Genomic DNA, 22046 nt, shown 5'->3' with positions numbered 1-22046 from the left:
TGAGGCTGACTGGCCTGTAGTTCCCCGGATCTTCCTCCTTTCCTTTTTAAAAAATGGGTGCTACATTAGCCTTTTTCCAGTCATCTGGGACCTCCCCCGATCGCCATGAGTTTTCAAAGATAATGGCCAATGGCTCTGCAATCACATCCGCTAACTTCTTTAGCACCCTCGGATGCAGCGCATCCGGCCCCATGGATTTGTGCTCATCCAGCTTTTCTAAATAGTCCTGAACCACTTCTTTCTCCACAGAGGGCTGGTCACCTCCTCCCATGCTGTGCTGCCCAGTGCAGCAGTCTGGGAACTGACCTTGTTCGTGAAGTCAGAGGCAAAAAAAGCATTGAGTACATTAGCTTTTTCCACATCCTCAGTCACTAGGTTGCCTCCCTCATTCAGTAAGGGGCCCACACTTCCCTTGACATTCTTCTTGTTGCTAACATACCTGAAGAAACCCTTCTTGTTACTTTTAACATCTCTTGCTAGCTGCAACTCCAAGTGTGATTTGGCCTTCCTGATTTCACTCCTGCATGCCTGAGCAATATTTTTATACTCCTCCCTGGTCATTTGTCCAATCTTCCATTTCTTGTAAGCTTCTTTTCTGTGTTTAAGATCAGCAAGGATTTCACTGTTAAACTAAGCTCATTGCCTGCCATATTTACTATTCTTTCTATACATCAGGATGGTTTGTTCCTGCAACCTCAATAAGGAGTCTTTAAAATACAGCCAGCTCTCCTGGACTCCTTTCCCCCTCATGTTATTCTCTCAGGGGATCCTGCCCATCAGTTCCCTGAGGGAGTCAAAGCCTGCTTTTCTGAAGTCCAGGGTCCGATTTCTGCTGCTCTCTTTTCTTCCTTGTGTCAGGATCCTGAACTCGACCATCTCATGGTCATGGCCTCCCAGGTTCCCATCCACTTTTGCTTCCCCTACTAATTCTTCCCGGTTTGTGAGCAGCAGGTCAAGAAGAGCTCTGTCCCTAGTTGGTTCCTCCAGCACTTGCACCAGAAAATTGTCCCCTATACTTTCCAAAAACTTCCTGGATTGTCTGTCTGTGCACCGCTGTATTGCTCTCCCAGCAGATATCAGGGTGATTAAAGTCTCCCATGAGAATCAGGGCCTGTGATCTAGTAACTTCTGTTAGTTGCCGGAAGAAAGCCTCGTCCACCTCATCCGCCTGGTCTGGTGGTCTATAGCAGACTCCCACCACGACATCACCCTTGTTGCTCACACTTCTAAACTTAATCCAGAGACTCTCAGGTTTTTCTGCAGTTTCAATACCAGAGCTCTGAGCAGTCATACTGCTCTCTTACATACAATGCAACTCCCCCACCTTTTCTGCCCTGCCTGTCCCTCCTGAACAGTTTATATCCATCCATGACAGTACTCCAGTCATGTGAGTTATCCCACCAAGTCTCTGTTACTCCAATCACATCATAGTTCCTTGACTGTGCCAGGACTTCCAGTTCTCCCTGCTCGTTTCCCAGGCTTCTTGCATTTGTGTATCGGCACTTAAGATAACTCGCTGATCATCCTGCTTTCTCGGTCTGAGACAGGAGTCCTTTCCTCTTGCGCTCTCCTGCTTGTGCTTCTTCCCAGTATCCCATTTCCCCACTTACCTCAGGGCTTTGGTTTCCTTCCCCCAGTGAACCTAGTTTAAAGCCCTCCTCACTAGGTTAGTCAGCCTGCTTCCAAAGATGCTCTTCCCTCTCTTCGTTAGGTGGAGCCCGTCTCTGCCTACCAGTCCTCCTTCTTGGAACACCATCCCATGGTCAAAGAATCCAAGGCCTTCTCTCCGACACCACCTGCGTAGCCATTCGTTGACTTCCAGGATTCGATGGTCTCTACCCAGGCCTTTTCCTTGCACAGGGAGGATGGACGAGAACACCACTTGTGCCTCAAACTCCTTTATCCTTCTTCCCAGAGCCACGTAGTCTGCAGTGATTTGCTCAAGGTCATTCTTGGCAGTATCAAGTCAGGACAAAAAACAAATGTCAGAATATCCAAATTTCCTATGGGACAGAAATTCCGATTGTCAACCAGCTCTAGAAGTGAGGGAGTAAATGGAAGCACAGCAAAGCAGCTGTCCACGCTGTTGTTGTAAGAGAATGGGATGCCTCAAGATCATGCAGTGGTTTACCTTCTCACTGCATCTGTGGGGTTTGGGGTTACAGATCCTCTGTCTAATCAACCTGTCTTCTTCCTGTTCTGTGAAGCCACCATCCCTGAGTAACCGAAGTGGTGACGCAGGAAGAGACAGAGTATTTTTAGAATATTTTTTTCCTTTCTACAGGACCATCTGTGGCAGTGGGAAGTTGGGCTATAGTCTAGAAGAGTGGCTCATTGACAGTTCTGGGATATTTTGCAACTATTTGTACTCGACTTGAATCTTTTTCTCAATAACCAGAGTTTTCCTTGTGAGTTTCAAGACTTCTGTATTTCAGGTATTGAACTCACAAATCAAGCCAAGAAACAGATCCTAAGCACAGGTTACGTCTTGAAATTTTTTCATTTTCTGTTCTTAAGGAGGAGGGAAATAAAGATCATGAAAGAAATGAGGCTGAAAAAAGTTTTCATGAGAACAAGAATCCTAATGACAACAACTACGGCTTCAGAAGGAACTGAACAGGGTCAATCTTTCCTTCAAACATAATTCATTGTCTTTGTTTTCCTCATTCACTCTTCTTCAGCTTACTTTTGCCTCACGTTCTTCTTGGAATGAGTGATGCAAGAAATGTCATGTTCTGCAATGTCAGGTGTGCTCTTCTCCATCTTGTCTGCCATAGTAAGAGGAGGTGGGGGAATGGAGTCAGCTTATTCGTATAAGTGTTTTCCTGTTACATCCATCCACCCAACCAGCCTCCAAGCCTCCAAAGTTGTTTCAGATTCCGGACATTGCTGGGGAGCGGGGGGGGGGGGGGGGGGAGTGGACGGGGGGGGGAAGGGAGGAGGGAGGGAATACCTAGTTAAAAGTCTTTGAAAGTAATTCTTTCCTACCCTATTTTTCTTTTCTTCTTGACATTTTTAAAATTATTTTCTGACACCTGAATAAATTATTACTCTGTTACCTGTCGCCAGACAGAACTGAAAAGCATTAGAGGCCAGGTAGGGGTGTAGAATTTATTGTCATAAATAAATTTATGCTGCACAATTTTATTCCAGAGACTCATGATGGAGGGGAGGGGGAGAGAGAGAAAGAGAGAGACACTACAATTGTTATCAGCATCAAGTTTAGATGTTTGCACAATAGGCAATAAGGTTATTTGGCAGCAGTTGCCCCCTTGTGGTCGTAAAAGTTCTGAAGGGAAGGTACAATATTTCTAAAACATTAAGCCTTTGGCACATTACATTTGCTACATAATATTGTAGTTGGTATCAAAGATCTCTAATGTGAACAAAATCAGCAACTGAGCTCTTGCTTGATGCAACCAGAAGGTGCAAAGCAAAGGAAAGTAAGAATATAAATAAACATTTAAATGAAGTAGTGAAGAAAACTGAAAGATATAAGCAATTTCATGACAAATTACCATTCGCTGTATTACCAGTAGTAGCGACAGGCCCCAAAGGATAAACACATAGTACGAGGTGAACAATCATGGAGCTTTAAAAAAAAGTTTAAACACTAACAACTGATATACTGTAGACAGAGACTTTCTACATCTTTCTTCTGTTATGCTTGGTATTATAGGATCCAATTCCTACACCTGATATTTTTCACTGAGTCAGGCGAACAATTTAAGAGAGAAACTTACCTGGAATGTGAAATATTGAAGTTCAGAAAGAAATGAGAAGCAAAAAGTAAACTGGTATCAAACTGTATGGATATAAAAAGCAAATGGAGCCAGTGTGCATCAGGAGCCCCAGGCCCTTTAAACTGCCGCCAGGGGAAGCTGATCTGCGCCGGTACGCTGTACCGGGGCGTACCGGCTTACTTTCATCTCTGCTCACAAGCCTTACCTAAAGCCTACTACTGAGACATGAGTACAACTGCAATGATTTGGGATTGTCAAGTATTGTGTTTCTAGTAAAGAGTGCTCTAAAATGGAATGTTTGCATCTAGAATTTTAGTTCCCCACACAGTTCACAGGATTTGGGTCTGGGATTTTGGTACAAAGAAAAGGGGCAGCTGGATTCTCCACTTAAAAAAATAAAAGTTTTGAGCTGAACCAGAAATTTCCCCAGCTTCTATTCATACTGGGGCTTGTAATTTCATATTAGTGGCTTTTCATTTTCTAGACAAGAAATTTAAAGATACAGTATAAATAACAAGAACATAGGAATGGCCATACTGGGGCAGACCAATGGTCCATCTAGCCAGGGCCGCCCAGAGGGGGGGGCAAAGGGGGCAATTTGCCCCGGGCCCCGGGCTCCGCAGGGGCCCCCAAGAGAACAGCGAAGGCTCCCGCCTCCGCCCCTCTCCTGGAGCCTCAGCGCATCAAGCGCCGAGTCTCCGCCGGGGCCCCTGAGCCCCGCCCCGCTCAGAGCCGCGTGGTCAGGGGGCAGGGCTGAGCTCCGCTCCCTCCACTCGGCGTGGAGCTCCCAGCCCCGCCCCCTCACCACGCGGCTCGGAGCGGGACGGAGCTCAGGCCCCACCGGCCACACGCTGCGGCTGTTCCGGCGAGGCGCTGAGACTCCGGGCGAGGAGGGAGCCAGGGGTAAGAGGCTGGGGCCGGGGCCGGGGGGAAGTGGGACCCGCCGCCGAAGCGCAGCCCGGTCTTCGGCGGCGGGGGGCCCCTTCCGTTCCGGGACCCTCCGCCGAATTACCGCCGAAGACCAGGCTGCACTTCAGTGGCGGGTCCCGCTTTGGCGGTAATTCGGCGGCGGGGGGCTCCCGCCGCGGGTCTTCGGGGCACTTCGGCGGCGGGTCCCGGAATGGAAGGGGCCCCCCGCCGCCGACCCTGGGCCCCCGGAATCCTCTGGGCGGCCCTGCATCTAGCCCAGTACACTGCCTTCTGACAGTGGTGGATGGTTGGTGCCAGATGCTTCAGAGGGAGTGAACAGAACAGGGCAATTTATCGAGTGATCCATCCCATCGTGCAGTCCCAGTTTCTAGCAGTCAGATGTTTAAGGACACCCAGAGCATGGATTTTGTCACTAGACATTTGGCTAATAGCCACCGATCGACCTATCCTACATGAACTTATCTAATTCTTTTTTTTTATCCAGTTATACATTTGGCCTTCAAAACATCCTCTGGCAATGAGTTCCACAAGTTGACTTGCAGTGTGTGAAGAAGTACTTCCTTATCTTTGTTTAAAACCAGCTGCCTACTAATTTCATTGGGTGATCCCTGGTTCATGTGTTATCTGAAAGAGTAAATAACATTTCCTTATTCACTTGCTCCAAACTATTCATGATTTTATAGACTCTATTATATCTTACCGCAATCATCTCTTTTCCAAGCTGAACAGTTCCAGTCTTTTTAATCTCTCCTTTCTGGAAGCTGTTCCATACCCCTAATCATTTTTGTTGCCTTTCTCTGTACTTTTCCCAATTCAAATATATATATAAAAGATGGGATGACAAGAACTGCACACAGTATTCAAGCTGTGTCCGTACCATAGATTTATATAGTGGCATTAGGATATTTTCTGTCTTACTATCTATCCCTTTCCTAATGATTCCTAACATTCTGTTAGCTTTTTTGACTGCTGCTATACTCTGAGCAGATGTTTTCAGAGAACTATCCATGAGGACTCCAAGATCTCGTTTTTGAGTGGTAAAAGTTAATTTAGACCCCACCATTTTGTATGTGTAGTTGGGAGTACGTTTTCCAATGTGCATTACTTTGCATTTATCAACACTGAATTTCATCTGCCACTTTATTGCCCAGTCACCCAGATTTGTGACTCTTCACAGTCTGCTTTGGACTTAACTATTTTGGGCTATTTTGTATCATCTGCAAACTTTGCCACTTCACTGTTATCTTCTTTTTCCAGATTATTTATTAATTTGCTAAACAGTACTGGTCCCACTACAGATCCTTGGGGCACCATTCTATTTCTCTCTCTCTCTTCTGAAAACTGAATGTTTATTCCTACCCTTTGTTTCCTATCTTTTAACCAGATATTGATCTAAGACATTCCGTCTTATCCCATGATTCCTTACTCCGCACTCCCATCCCTGTTCTTTTATTAGTTGTCCCCCGAAATTAGTGGGTTTCTGAGGTCCTGTAGATCCTCCCCTTAGGCTGGGGGGGGGATCCTTTATCATTGGGCGGGCTTCCGCCCGCCCAGTTTCCCAGAAACCCAATAGATACTCTGCTTAAGAGTCTTTGATGAAGAACCTTGTCAAAACCTTTTTGAAAGTCCAAGTTACACTATAGCCACTGGATCACCCTTGTCCATACGTTACGTTTGTTGATACCCTCAAGGAATTCTAATAGATTAGGGAGGCATAATTTCTCTTTATAAAAGATGTGTTGACTTTTCCCCAATATATCATGTTCATCTATGTGTCTGATAATTCTGTTCTTTACTATAGTTTCAACCAATTTGCCTTGTACTGAATTTAGGCTTCCCGGCCTGTAATTGCCAGGATCGCCTCTGGAGCCTTTTTTAAAAATCGGCATCAGATTAACTATCCACCAGTCACCTGGTACAGAGATTGATTTAAGTGATAGGTTACACACCACAGTTAGTAGTTCTGCAATTTCTTATTTGAGCTCCTTCAGAAATCTTGGGTGAATACCATCTGATCCTTGTGACTTACTACTGTTTATCAATTTGCTCCAAACCTTCCTCTACTGACACCCCAATCTGGCACAGTTCCTAAGATCTGTCACCTAAAAGAATGGCTTGGGTGTGGGAATCTCCCTCACAGCCTCTGCAGTGAAGACCAATGCAAAGAATTCATTTAGCTTCTCCTCAATGACCTTGTCTTCCTTGAGTGCTCCTTTAGCATCTCAATCATCCAGTGGCTCTGCTGACTGTTTGGCAGTCTTCCTGCTTCTGATGTACTTAAAATATGTTCCTGTTAACGTCTATAACATTTGCCTCTAACACAACAGCAGGTTCATAACATTTGGTGCCCACGTTAACAGAATTTAATTATGGATATTAGTGCTGGAAGTGTGCTGAGATTAAGAAAATATCATTTAGCTCTGACGGCTCCCCGGGGGCAGAACATGGGACTTAGTTGCTATTATCACATGTTGCCAGAGGCATTGGGCCTGATTGGGCAGAAGCCAGAAGGGTGACTCACAGCTCAGTAGCAGCACAAACTAAATCTTTAAAAGAAATTCAATGAACCTACTCACACCCAGTGCTGGCCTCCATGCGATATCAGGTACATGGGGCATGAGATGACTCAGACCGTATCCTTGGCCCTTCTGCTTTGGGTGTGCAGCAATAGCTGCATTCCCTCTTCCACTTAAGGAAAACCAGCTGAAGTACTGTGGTTGCCTACTGCATGGACACACTAGAGAGTAACAGTCCCTTGCACTATTACTAGTGTCTAGCACATATGCATTCGGGGACTCACACTTTGGCCCTCTTTCTTTAAAGGTATATGATCCCCACTGGTAAATTCAATACACTCTATAGTGTTTCTAATGAACAGTTCTGATTTCAACACTCCACAGCAAAGATGAATAGTTCCCTTTGCAAATGCACTGACAAGGAAACAGTGCCTATCAGAAATAGGAAAAGTACAGTCCAAGGTGTTTTGACAATTTAGTATAAAACCAACAAAAATAATTAGTGGAGCAACAAAATACCAGATTCAAAGTTGTATAATTAAAAATTCAGGAAAGTGTCTTTCCCTAATGCAATCTTAAAATGGAACATTCCAACTGCTAATAGAATAATGTAAGGACAGTTCCACAGCATGAGGCTCCATTTGTATGCAAAACTACAGAATTACTAATGTCCATGATCTGATTGGATAATTATCCCATAAGTACGTTCTACATTTTCTCTGAACCATGCTGCAATTTTATATAGCAACTGGTATCGTAGCAAAACACCTTTTCAGAAAATATGTCAAAATCTGTGATTTAAAATAATAAGAGGAGTCCCAGAAGAGGGAAAGAGGGGTCTGAGAAGTGGGATAGACTGGAACTCGATGGCATAGCCAGTGGAAATAACATTTAAACCCATTTGTCTGACGTTAAGATCTGTCATGAAAGGAAATGGGTTATGTGATGGCTGAATGATGGGAAAGTTGCTACCAAAAGAACTGGTTGAAAGCTCGTGGGCCATCTGCCAAAATGCCTTTCTAAAGGGCTGATGAGTCTGAAGGGAAGATGGTAATGGAGCAGAGAGCTTGCCTTGTTGCAGTCTTGCAACAAGTGCTTTCTTGGTGGCTCGTAGGATCATTAGTGGAACAATGGCTGTGGTGGTAGTTAGTATCTCTGTTATTGTAGTCTCGAGAGTTCTCTCCATGAAGATGGGGTATATATACACCCAATGAGTAGAGGCTGGCACAAGAATCTTTCAGCGAGTAGAGTGCCACAACTGTTTTCTCACTGAAGAGGGTATTCCCTTCGAAGGGAGGCTTTGCATTGTTGCTTGTATCTCTTTAGGGACCCCAGATGTCTGTAACCAGGAGCTTCCTCTCTAAATATTGGAGATTGAGGTCAGAATTTGAGACCCAATGATAAGTGTCCAATGTGCCCCAATGTGATCATGCAGGGTTGTAAGCATAGGTAGGTGGACCATATGAAGGGTATCAGTGATCCCTCAGGGGAGAATATGGATCCTGGGTATGGAAGGGTCTCTATGAAGCCTGGAAGTCCTATCAGGGCTAGGTTGTTGTGGTGAGGCCCTTGCTGGAATAGGTCCATCTCTTGATTCTCCTCCAAGAACTGTTCTCACTCAAGTGGTGAGATTGTTAGCATTACCTGTGTGAGGGTGGCGCTGCTAGAGTTGAGCTAGGGAGAGCATCCTGATATCATAGCTCTGCTGCAGATCTGGACTGTGGAGTGGTGGATGAATGATATTTTGATATCTCATACTAACACTTGGTCTATCAGCATCAGGGACTCTGGAGCTGAGTAGATCATCAGATCCTCTAGAACTGCATTCCTTGGTTTTACTGGAGGAGAGCTTACTGGTGTCTTCGGTGACAGGACCGATGATGAAGTCTTAGTGCATAGTGCGGGTGTAGAGAGCATGCGCTCATTACTATCTTTGCGTTGCTCAGAGACAGTTATGGAGAAGAAGCTCCCAGTACCATCAGTATCTGCCTGATTTCACCATGAGCTCCAGGTGAAACCCTGTGTAGGGCATGGAGCCTTGTTCAAACCTGAAGTAAGGGGAAAAGCCTCTCTCCTCTTTCAGGAATTATGAGCAGATATCTCTGCTCTCAAGTACTTCTCCTTACCCTGGCTGTGCTCCACCCTTGGTGGAGTTATTCAGCTTGGCAAGGCATTTTGCCAGTGCCGATGGAGTACTGCTTGGAGGTCCTTGGCAATGACTTGGAGAATGGGAGGGCCCACGAAACCACTCCAGGTCCCAGGCCAGCTCTAAGGTATCGACGGAGCTGGAACTCCTGAGCCTGCCTGGTGCGAAGGGGAAACAAACATACACTTAAATGGGATGTGTGCCTCTCCTAAACAGTAAAGGCAAGTGTCATGAGAGTCGCTCACCGGAAAGACCAGGGGACAGGCAAGACAAGGTTTGAAGCACAGAACCCCGGGCATAATGCTCTGGCATCAGGGAGAGAAAGGGTGGGGAAGGAACTCCCCCCCCCCACATAACTCTAACTAAACTAGACATAAGCAAACGATCTAAAAATTAAATATTCACAATTATTTCAGGTAAACATCAAGTAGCAGTAGAGAATATGGGCACAGGAAGATTCCGTCCCAGACTGTGAGCAGTAGAAGACGACTTGAAGAGACAGTTGGTCTATATCACCACTTATGCCATTGGTTCACAGAATGAGGAGCCATTGAGCACAGGCATGGACCAATAGATACTGCTGTTGAAAATTTTCTGTCCCGGGACTGTTGTACCTTCCCTTCCTCACATAGTGGAGAATTATTCAGTCTGAGATATCATTAAACTGTGATGGCCCATCCGGGCAGAACATGCTACACACAATGGTTATCAACTTGCATACAGGGCAATCTTTCCAATCTGCTACAATTCTTTTAAGGATGTCAGCACATCAGTGGCTAAAGAAAAATTGGTTGATATAATCTGGACTTTCAAAGAGCTCACAAGAGTTTACTAAGGAAACTAAGAAGTCCCCAAGGGTGAAATTCCTGTGCACCTCTTAAGTCCCACATAAGCCCTCAAATAGGGCTGACACCATCTGGTATAGTAATTCATATGGTCTCGTCCAACTGTACTTACACAGGATGTGGCAGAATTTGGCCTTAAGTAATGACTAAGAGCTAAAGTGCTACCTATTAATTGCTGAATTTGTGGAAGGCACACATGGCTATTAATTATTTTTTGTTTCCAATACCATCCACAATGTGACTGTGCTGAATAAACAGGAAAGAAGACACAGTCTCTGCCTCAGAGAGCTTCACACTAGAGAAATATCTCTTCAGACCTCCCTTCCCCTGCAGAAAAAGTGCTTAGAAAACATATTCCCTTCTTCATGGATTCTATTTCTTTTCTAATAGGTACTAGTTTGTGCTTTGTGAATTAGGATTTTACCAGAACATCATGACATAAACCATAATCAAACAGATTTTCTCCAGATTCATTTACTTCTAGTTTGAAACTGGGCATTAAAATATGTTCTATCACAAATCAAACTCTCTCATAACTTTAACTGTATTTAGTCCCCAGTTTCTTTTTTTGACATTTAAAAATGATATGCTGCTCCTATTTTATAATGTTAAAAAAAACAGTAATATCATAATTCCACAGCAGTTGATCTGATTCAGATGAGTTAACTAGGATTTATACTTTGACTATTAATTTTAAGCTGAATTTTTCATGATTTGCACACCCTATATGGACTGTTAATAAGAAACAGATTTTACTAAATCTTGTTAACATGGTGTTTCAAGAAAACTCTTAATGCAATTTTAATATCTAACATAAATACCCTAAACTGTGCAGCAAGATACGTCTGGTGTACCCTCTTTGAAAAAAACTCCTTCTGACCAGTCCAAGATTACACACCAGCCAAGCACCGTGGAGAGTACTTTTCTGATTATCAAGCAGGAGCCAAGCCCTACATACTACTACCCAGCTAGCCAGAACCCTTTGTTGTCTAATTGACACAGGGTTAAATTTCCAAAAGTGCTTAAGTAATTTAGGAGCCTAAGGCCCACTGACTTTCAATGAAACTAAGGCTCCCCAACTGCAACTTATTTGGAGAAGGGGCATGGCCCGGGCCAGTGCACTAGCTCCTTCTGTGTCTATACAGGGATTCTGTACTAGAGTTTACACAGAATTAGGGAAGTGATTCTCTAAATCCTCTGCCTCTCCTCCAACTCCATGAGAACATGGAAGGACTTAGCCCGTAATATGCCTTCTACAATGTACTGAAGCTATGAGCCGTGGCACCAGTGGTTCATGGAACATGTGCATCTGTCTTCACTTCACCCTGGAATGGGTCTTTAGCTTAACTAAACAGCTACTCTGAATTCCCTGGCAGTTTAGAATAGAAGTGACTGAATAACATCTCCAGAAAAATTTATACAACAAATTTCACAATCCTTAAACAAAAATATTTACCCAATTCACAAAACTGGGTAAATTAATTAATTAATAAAGCATAGATAAATTTTTCCCTACATTTTGCCCATCTCTAGTTTACAAACAGATGCAGGAATATCACAAATTTCTCTTCACTAATTATTTATGTGTGTTTGTATTGCAGTAGTGTCTAGAAGCTCCAGTTAGGGATTGGGACTCTGTTGTGCTAGGAACTGTATACACATTAAAATAAAAAGAGTGTTCCTGTCCCACAGAGTTTACAATCTAAGCACATGATAAGAGGCAACAGAATGGAGGACAGGGTTGGAGTGAACAAACTAGGTTTGGTACAATGTGTAGCAGTCACAACATGCCAACTCCCTAGCCATTTATGGCAGTATTAGCTATCCCTGGCCCACATTAATATTTCCATCCAGTTCATATACAAGACATAGCTGCACTTAGATATATTATTAGATCCAAGGCCAGCCTTTGCTTGTGCACTTTTGGCAAGACAATACCAGCTCTATTTGTTCTGTATCAACAAAATAAAATGAAATGTCATATGATTTTCCAAAGAACAAACTGCTGTTCTTTGTAATATCTTTTGACTACTCAGAAACACTATACTGTGGGAACATAGCGAAAGCCAACAATATCAGTGGTCTAGCTAATCCAGAGATGCTCTCTCTGACAGTGGGCAATGCTGGATGCAGGTGAAGGCATAAAATCTTTGTACATAATACACCTGGCCAGTTGTGCTGAATTAGCCCACGAAAGGAAGTTTCCGGCTTCTGACCTTGGCTGGTGATTGCCCTTTGCAAATTTATCCTGGCTAGTATAACTGCAGAATCATTACTTATTCATATAATAAATGTTCAGTCCTTTTTGGACTCTTACTAATCTATTTGTCTCAATTATAAGTACTGTCTTCTGCGTAATTACTGATCATTCACATATTCCAAATGGTCAAGTCTCAAATAGAAGATTCTGAAAGACAAGGAATTTATTTTGTAAAGAAGATGTTGCACACAAGTATCTAGCTTGAGAGTATGAAGTAAATGATTTGTTGGATTGAGGAATTAGTACCATCATGTAATGGAGACTCATCGATATTAACAATGGATGTGAGCTTTAAGGTCATTTTGTCCCCCCGACAGTGAAGGGTTTGTTGGGGAATGGACAATACAACAAGAGTTTTCTTTTCTTTTGTTCTTTTTTGTTTTAATTTATTCAGCTGGTTGAATCAAGCATATAATTATCCCTTAATTCTTATAATTACTTTTCTTTAACTCAACAATATGATTTCATTCTGGCTATTTGTTTCTTATATTTTTTTCCCAAAAGAATACACTGTGAATGAATGTAGTCAAAATCTGTGTACTATGTGTTCAGGTGACATGTTTCTTAAACTTGTGCTGGGAGTTTAAATAAGGGGAACCATTCTAATTGTGTAGCCTGGATAGTATTATCTTATACAGAAAATACTAAATGAGCATACCTGCCCAGGAATGACACTTAGTAGCTGCAGAGGGAATCTCTACAAAGCCTTCATCTCAACATGCAACTGCACAGAAGACATAATGCAGATGTATTTCTTGATGCAACGTTAATCCAATCAGCCTATACAAAAGCAGTGTTTTGATGTCACCCAAAGTACTATATCTGCCGGTGGTTATCACAACTTGGGAAGAATGTAATTGCATGGAAAGTTGCAGAATTAAAAAAAAAAAAGAAGATAGGTTTCAAAGGCTTGGATTCAGGTTCAGAAAAACTGTTGTATTTGTTGTTGGGAAAGGAAATACATTTTGTTTTTGAACTCAGTGAACTGTTGTTTTTCAGGAAATGAGGTGACCAAAGGCCTCCTCACATCAAGTGCCAGGCTTCCTTTAGACTGCTGAAGCCTGGCTGGAAACTAGGATTCAGAGAGGTCCTAGAGAACACAGCGGGGAAGCAGAAGTTTTGAGCTTATGATTTCTGCACAAGCTATCTTTCTCTACTCCTTTCTGTGCCCTAACACAATGACTGATAGGCACATTAGTAGTACAGCACCAAGAGTTTTCCATCCCTTCCCTCATCAATCCCAAGATAGGGCAGCATTCTTCAGCCAGGAGGGGAACCAAATAATCAGACAATTTTTTCCAAGAAACACACTCAGAAAAATCATGGACACATCTAGAGTAGTACAAATTCCTAAATTTCCACACTGTATACAGTTCTTCCCTGGACAAAACTTTCAGCCAAAAAGAGGACATGCACTAGTCCACTAGGGATTTGAGAAGCTTCTGAACCAAGAAGCACAGTCTGCCAAGGATTTTGTTTTTTAAAGTTTATTTGGGCCTTGTCTCATAAGACCAACATGCTCACTATCTAGATCAGGGGTCGGCAACCTTTCAGCAGTGGTGTGCCGAGTCTTCATTTATTCACTCCAATGTAAGGTTTCACGTGCCAGTCACACATTTTAACATTTTAGAAGGTCTCTTTCTATAAGTCTATAATATATAACTAAACTATTGTATGTAAAGTAAACAAGGTTTTCAAAATGTTTAAGAAGCGTCATTTAAAATTAAATTAAAATGCTGATCTTATGCCGCCAGCCTGCTCAGCTCGCTGCCAGCCTGGGGTTCTGTTCACCTAGGCTGGCTGTGGGCTGAGCAGGGCCTGCGGCCGGGACCCCAGACCTGGGGGGGGGAGGTTTCAGGGGTCAGGGCAGAGGGCTGGGGGAGGGGGTTCAGGGTGGAAGGCTGGGGTAGTGGAGGTTCAGGGATGAGGGCTGGGGTGTGTGGGGGGTGTACGGCAGAAGGCTGGGTGTGTGGGGGGGTCAAGGGTCAGGGCAGAGGGATGGGGCTGTGGGGATGCAGAGCAGAAGGCTGTGTGTGTTGGGTGTGGGGGGGTTCAGGACAGAGGGCTTGGGGGGTGCAGGGCACAAGGCTGTGTGTGAGGGGGGTTCAAGGGTCAGGACAGAGGGCTGGGGGGTATGGGGGCTGCAGGGCAGAAAGCTGAGTGTGTAGGGGGAGTCAGGGCAGAAGGCTGGGGGTATGTGGGGGTGCAGGGCAGAAGGCTGGGGGTGTGTGGGGGGTGCAGGGCAGAAGGCTGGGGGTGTGTGGGGGTTCAAGGGTCAGGGCACAAGGCTGGGGGGTATGTGGGGGGTGCAGGGCAGAAGGCTGGGTGTGTGTGGGGGTTCAAGGGTCAGGGCAAAAGGCTGGGGGGTATGTGGGGGGTGCAGGGCAGAAGGCTGGGGGTGTGTGGGGGGTGCAGGGCAGAAGGCTGGGGGGGTGTGGGGGTTCAAGGGTCAGGGCAGAAGGCTGGGGGGTATGTGGGGGGTGCAGGGTGGAAGGCTGGGGGTGTGTGGGGGTTCAAGGGTCAGGGCAGAGGGCTGGGGGGTGTAGGACAGAAGACAGTGGAGGGGGTCAGGGCAGAGGGCTGGGGTGCTCGGCCCATAGGGGTGCTCCCAGCCCCCTGCCCTGAGCGGCTCATGACAGGGGGCTGGAAGGGATGTGCCCTGTTCCACCCCTTTCCCCAAGGCTCCGTCGCTACCTCTTTCTGTCCCCTCTAGGGAACTGCGTGCACGCTGCTGCTCTTCCCCCCTCCCCCTTGCTAGGGCCATCAGCTGATTGGCGCAGGGAAGGAGAGGGGGTGGGGCAAGAAAGCACCACTCTGGGGGAAGAAGCGGGGGAGGGAGAAGCTTGGTTGCCGCAGAACCAAGCTTCTGCCTCCTGCCCCCGCAGGGGAGAGCGGTGGGCGGGGGGGCTGAGTGGGGCTGGGGGCCAGGACTGCGGCAGGCGGCTGCGTGCTGCTCAAAATCGGCTCGCGTGCCGCAGGTTGCCGACCCCTGATCTAGATTTTCAGGAAGTTATAAAAGTAAATTATCTGCCTGCAAAAACCGGCATATAGTCTCATTTTAAAATATTTTACTTCTCACAAAAATATTTTTCTTGTTTCTGTAACAGTATTTTCCCAGAGCCTTGAATCATCTCCCTCTGTGTAAATCACATGACAAAACAGTCTCATTGCTTTCAGCTGAAAAGCTGCTTCCTCCTAGTCAACAGAGTTAGATCTTGTATATTTCTCTACACAATTCTGGCATGGAGTAAGTTCATATGTAAGAATCTTTCTTCAGTATTCTAGGTTGGCTTCACAACAGAGAAATAAAGCCAACATGATGATGTTGAATCAGGGATCTATAAATATTGCCAGGACATATGCACTCCTCCAACTTCTTATTGTTCTTCACAGGAGGGTCTGCTTTTGCTTTCACTAACTGTACTGCATCAATATCACATGAGCCAAACACCAGCAATCAAATAAAAGAAACAGCATGTTTGAGACCAGGAAACTCATTCCTCACAAATATAAAATCAATTATTAATATTTAGCACTTTTGTAGCTTGTTCACATCTTCAAAGCACTTTTAAAAAGCGTTTTAAGTTTTCACACTATCTCTAAAAGGTGATCATAGAAGTATTGTTATCCACATTTTACATGGGTTCCTGAAGCCTCTTGGGCCCATATGCTTGGGGGCGCTAAAGTTCGTGCATCTACCTAGGGATGGATTCCTTGGCTACTTTCCTCCCATGCTAATAATCCATCCTGACCACAGATACTGAGCTGAAGAAAGGCACTGCTGGTTTCTATAGGCTGGTAGGTCTAATCCTCAGCCTGGGGCAAACAATCAACCATGCCGAGTTCTGTTTGTAGCCTTTATCTGAGGGCTCTGTTTATTTTTCAACACATAAACAAAAAGAAATATAGAACAATAACAAAAAGCAACAGTCCTGTTCTCAATTGAGTTTAAGGGGCCCTTTGGCCTCCAGTAGTTGAATGACCTCAGACTTTTCCCAGCTAGTGTTGCAAACTCTGACTGAAGCTATTCTGGGATTTCCCCCCCAACACGACGTAATGTCATTTTCTTAAAATATCCTATTAAAATGTCCTGGATTGCTTTCAGTGACCACTGGGAGATCAATGCCAATTCCGGGAGACTCCAGGCCAATCCTGGAGGGTTGGCAACCCTATTCCCAGCCAAGGAGGGTCCACAGGGCCTGGCTTTCTTCTTATAGCCTTCTGTTTCAGCCACAGGAAGGTGCACTTCCCGTGCTCTCCTACGAGGCTCCCTTGTGGAGCTGGGACCCTCATTTATATCCTTCAGCTGGGAATCATCAGACTCAGTCAATCACTAGATGCTGTTCAGCAGGGTCAGCTGGTTCACAGAACCTGCCTGCTGGGCTTCTCTCCAGAACAGGGCTGGCTGCTCCCTGACTCTTAAAGGGGCAGATCACCTTGTCACAGTGTACTCATGGTTTGTCAGAGGTTCCACATTTAGGGCTTTCTGCAACTAAGAGGAAGAAGGGTGTGGGGGGGGGGAGCATTTGATCCTCTAGAGTGTGTACAAAACCACCACACTAGATTATTAGCACAAGGACTAGACTAATCAGGAAACCATTAAAACATCAACAGCTCTCACACAGTTATTACTGTTATCTCTGATTTTAAGTACAAAATGGGAAAAACTCTGCTACTCTCAGATACCACTGCATGGTAACTGTTGATAAATGTTGACTTGTTAATGGCTGCCACTGTTTACAATACACAGTAGGAATTTCCCCCTTTCAGTGATATAAAGCTCCCATCATAACTCACAAACTAAAAAGTCCACCTCAGCAGTAGACAATGTTCCATCCACACCCAGGACCTAGTTTAGAGAGGTCAAGAACTAGTGTACTGTACTGGCAACAGTAGAGAGCAACAGACCCAAATGCTGAGGAGGAAGAGCTGCCAGTGCTGGGAGGCTCAAAGCCACAACACCTAAGAGGAAGAGATATACAAGTGGTGGAGTGTGCAGTGATCGGAGGGTTGGACTGTGGCGGAGGGCTGCCTCCATGAGGATAATTCTGAGTCTCTGCTCGCGATCCTTAAGAGTCCTTGGATGAAACCCCTTACAAATGCGGCACTTGTCCTTTTGGTGACTCTCACCAAGGCACTTTAAACAAGAAGTGTGCGGGTCACTTTTTGGCATCAATTTACCGCAGACTTTACAAGCTTTGAACCCTGGCGACTGAGGAGTGCCCTGGTGTTGGGGAACGAAATGTGGGGGGCATCCCTGTAATGGAAACTTAGAGAAACGACGTCTAACACTACTAATACTAACTAAGAAAACTAATTATATACAAATCACAGTGGGACACCGCTAAAGGCACTTGCAGAAGCAAGAGCGAGAGACGTTCCAGCCATCACCAGCGGTAAGAAGGAACTGAAGGGGGGTTGGGTCGGCTGGGAACCTAAACTGGGCACCATGAAGGCATGACTCCAGGAGGCGCCGAGGCCGACCCTATGGATTCTGCTAGGGGGGAAATCTTTCGGCTGTCGTGCATGCAGCATGCACGCACCTGATTGGAATTGACATGAATAAGCACTCGAAGAAGAACTATACTAACATGAATTTGGCATTCAGAATATAATACTAATGCTTTAGCTGAAGAAACATTATAAAACCTTTGCTAGAGACTTGTTAGAAACAGCTGTGTTAATACTAAGTTTATTAAATGAACTTCACAGGATAGAAAATAATTAAATACAAAATAGAAGGAATCAATAGTAATTTTTTTCCTGCGCATGAGGGTCAGATATGGTCCACTGGCAAATGAAAACTGAGTAGTATGGGAGTGACAAAATACTGTATAAAAATTTATGCCTTATGCTCATATTAAAAGAATTTACTGAAAATTCATTGCATATCTATCTCTTGGAAACAGAGCTAGATTCCAATAAATTGTACAGTTCAGACAGCCTGCTGTGAATGAACTTTACAAAATTAAATCCATATTAAAAAAGAGGGAGGAAAAAAGCAAGCGGTGATTTTTAAGGTGCATCTGCTTGTTAGCCCTACATGACCCACTGTGTTGAGTTGTGACAAAGGATTCTTTATTATCAAGGTGACCCAAGTGCATTATTTAACTGTTGGTGCCAACTACACAGACCACAAAATGTTTTCATTAATGGCAAGTTCAGCCCATCAGTCCCATTATGGTTATGGCATTAAGAGAAGAAAAAAAAAGAGAGAGAGAGAGAGATGTTGATTTTCTAATCCAAATTGCAGGTTTTGAATTTATTACACTTGAAGTGCAGTAAGACGTTCCCTTGATTGGATATTAACGAAAACACACTTCATTTGCTAGCTCTTATAAAAATGCATCTGCCTCCTAATCAACTGAATAGCAGCATTGGTGTATGCATTTCCAGAATGGAAGATAAGGGTCTGTAAACCAAACTCTGGTTAACATGGAAGATGGTCTACAGGGGTGTTAACAGGCCACTTCACTTTGAATGGGCCCTTAGAATATGTGCTAACTACTTATGCTAAACTATCTGTTCAATCTTGTATTTAGCTGTGACACGAAGTACCTTTCCCATACCTGAAGAAGAGCTCTGTGTAGCTCGAAAGCTTGTCCCTCTCAGCAACAGAAGTTGGTTGGCCCAATAAAAGGTATTACCTCACCCACATTGTCTCATGGAAGATGGTAACACTCTAATAAACAGGTGATTATGGAACTCCCAGCTCTGTTAAAACCAGATTGGTAGCCTATTATGAACTGATTAAATTTTCCACTTTTTAGCTGCATACAATTATATTTCCTCATTAACACTTGATATGTTTAATGCAGCTGAAGAAAAATACTAGGACAATTAAATATCAATCAAACTAACTCCACAGAGACATGGAACTGACTTTTTTTAATGATATCTTCCTGTAAAAGATAATGTAGTGTAGAGGGAGGTTAGATTCCTAAGATTGCTGTAAAGTATCTTCGCAGAATTAAATACGCAGTTCAAAATGTTTTATCACATCCACGTGTTTGTACTTTTCTATAAGAAAAACTGTTCCAAGACAGAATATGAACACCTCTGGCTATGTCTGAAAGCTATGCTCAGTGACAGATTTACAACTGAAAATGACAAACAGAAACAGGAAATTTAATATATGGAGCAAATGCCTTTTTCCCTCTATGATTTCTTTTAAAGATTATAATTAATCCAGTGTAAAAGCTGGGTTTCAGCATGTTTGCCAACACTGTTAAAAATCAAGACCACACCTTCCGTTGAATTATTTTAAGAAGAGAAAATATCACACTAGAGATCTGAGGTTTTGGCTTGAAGTTAGGATGCTGGAGAACTGGTCCAAATTCATGTGAGAAACAGATTTTAGAGGATCTCGTCCATTAAAAAACCAAAAACAAAAAAAACAGATCCAAAGATCCAAATGCAAAACCAATTTGAACTTGTAACAAGTTGGTCTCTATTCTCTTTTTTTTTTTTTCCTGGTAAGATTTTTTTTACATTAATTTTATTTATTTGTATTGCAGCAGCGCCCATGAGCCCCAATCACGGACCAGGACTCCAGTGTGCTAGGCATTGCACAGTCACAAAGCAAAAAGACAGTCCCTGCCCCAAAGAGATTGCAACCTAAATAGTAATTTCTTCTTTAAATTTTGAAAGACTTGTTTTTGCTGTCTTTGTTCTTTCTACTCACTCTCTAATTACTTCTCTTTACCACTATATTGGGTGGGATTTGGGGATGGAAGAGCACTTATAGCTACTCCATATTCACCTTACCACAATTTTATTTAATAAACTGTATAGTTTTTTTTCACATTCTTCTGTCTGAGTCTCTGCTTTGAAAGCCCATTGAGTAAAGGTCTCAAGTGTAGTATCTGTTATTCAAGTACTGCAATGACTGGTAAAACAGCATTTAAAATTGCTTCAGAGAATGACTCATTATCAGAATGGTTTGTAATGAACTCCCAGGAAGGCCCTCCAGTTGCTCCCTTGCCGAAAGCAACTATACTCTGGACCACAAATAAAATGCCAACGATAGTTGCTGCTGTTTTAATTTTTAAGAGACAATAACTAACAGTAGCATAAATTAAAGGATAAACAGAACAATTATACTCTCCTGCAGAGCGGTATAAAAAACTAGCCATAGCAACCAATACCAGAAAATATCCTTGTTTCCCTTCCCCAGTTTACCGGTAGGGAGGTTAGGGGCTATGGGTCACTGTGGTTGGGTGGCCGCAGTGGCAAGTTAAATGGCCTCCCCTGGTTCCCTAAGATGTTAAGGCCTGTGGCGATCACACTGTTCTGGGTGGAGTCAAGTTGATGTACCTTGTCTCAATGATTTCACGCCCTGGAGGCTGCAGTGAAGGAGCAGAACATTTGGGACTAGCGATAGCGGGTTTGGGAGTGGGGAGATGGTGGGGAACAGTTGAAATAGCCTCCCTTTGGTAAGACCAAGGGCGAGGCGCTGGAGGCCGCAGAGATTGGGCTGCTCAAGTGGCAGTTGCAATCACAGAAAGTGCTCTTATTTGAGGTGGCTGGCTCTGATCTTCATCTGTCTCAACAGTATGTCATTAAAAAGATACACATTTATTTCTAAATCCAATACATGGGAAATGAAACCTTTTTGTCCTAGCTGGTTCTCTGAAAAGAGCATAAACAACAAGGAGTCCTTGTGGCACCATAGAGACTCACAAATTTATTTGGGCATAAGCTTTCGTGGGCTAGAACCCACTTCATCAGATGCATGGAGTGAAAAATACAGGAGCAGGTATAAATACTTGAAAGGATGGGGGTTGCTTTATCTAGTGTGAGGTCAGTCTAACGAGATAAATCAATTAACAGCAGGATACCAAAGGAGGAAAAATAACTTTTGAAGTGGTAAGAGAGTGGCCCATTACAGACAGTTGACAAGAAGGTGTGAGTAACAGTAAGGAGAAATTAGTATTGGGGAAATTAAGTATAGGTTTTGTAAATACCCAATCACTCCCTCTGCTGTAGAAGATTTAACATGGAGAGACATTTCTTTCAGCTGTGGAACGGTAATTAAGTTTTCATATGTATTCTATCCAATGCTCTTTTCTGAGCAATAGCAGAGACTGTCAAACCATGACAATTAATCGACCATTGCAGACTTAACTTTTTCACTTAACTTTCCAGGTTTGATCTTGGCCAAAAGAGAAATAAGAACTGTGTCAAAATGGGCAAGTCATGTCTATGAAGAAAGTTAACAATTGACAATCTTTTTGTACGTTAACAAAAGGAATGGTCAGATTTTAACAAGCAAACATTTAAAGGATAGGCTAAAAAGCCATCTGACTTTCAGAAATCCTATTTTCTTTTCAAAGTGCTGCAAGTTTAGTGTGTCTTTAGGTCCTGTATTAAAACTTGCTGGGTAAAATTTTCCAAAGAATCTAATTAATTTAGAAGCCTAAGTTCTATTGACTTTCAATAGGGACCAGATACTAAAAGATATTTAGGCACCTAACTCTGATAGGAGGTTCCTATGTCACTTAGGCACTTTTGAAAATTTTGCCTGTCGTCTTTTTCACTACTTATTTGTCCTTTAGCAAGTCCTACTGAGTAACATACCCCAAAAGTAAGGGTAGATATTGTTTC

At 43.6% G+C, this 22046-nt stretch overlaps 1 protein-coding gene across 9 annotated transcripts in view; it reads right to left on the bottom strand.

Moving 5' to 3' along the window:
- Nucleotides 1-22046, bottom strand: part of PTPRM (protein tyrosine phosphatase receptor type M) — a 726112-nt gene that overhangs the window by 50300 nt on the left and 653766 nt on the right. The gene's annotated exons all lie outside the window — the stretch shown is intronic.

This window comes from Mauremys mutica, chromosome 2, assembly GCF_020497125.1.
Source record: "Mauremys mutica isolate MM-2020 ecotype Southern chromosome 2, ASM2049712v1, whole genome shotgun sequence".
NCBI lineage: Eukaryota > Metazoa > Chordata > Testudines > Geoemydidae > Mauremys > Mauremys mutica.
This window is presented reverse-complemented; position numbering and strand designations above follow the sequence as displayed.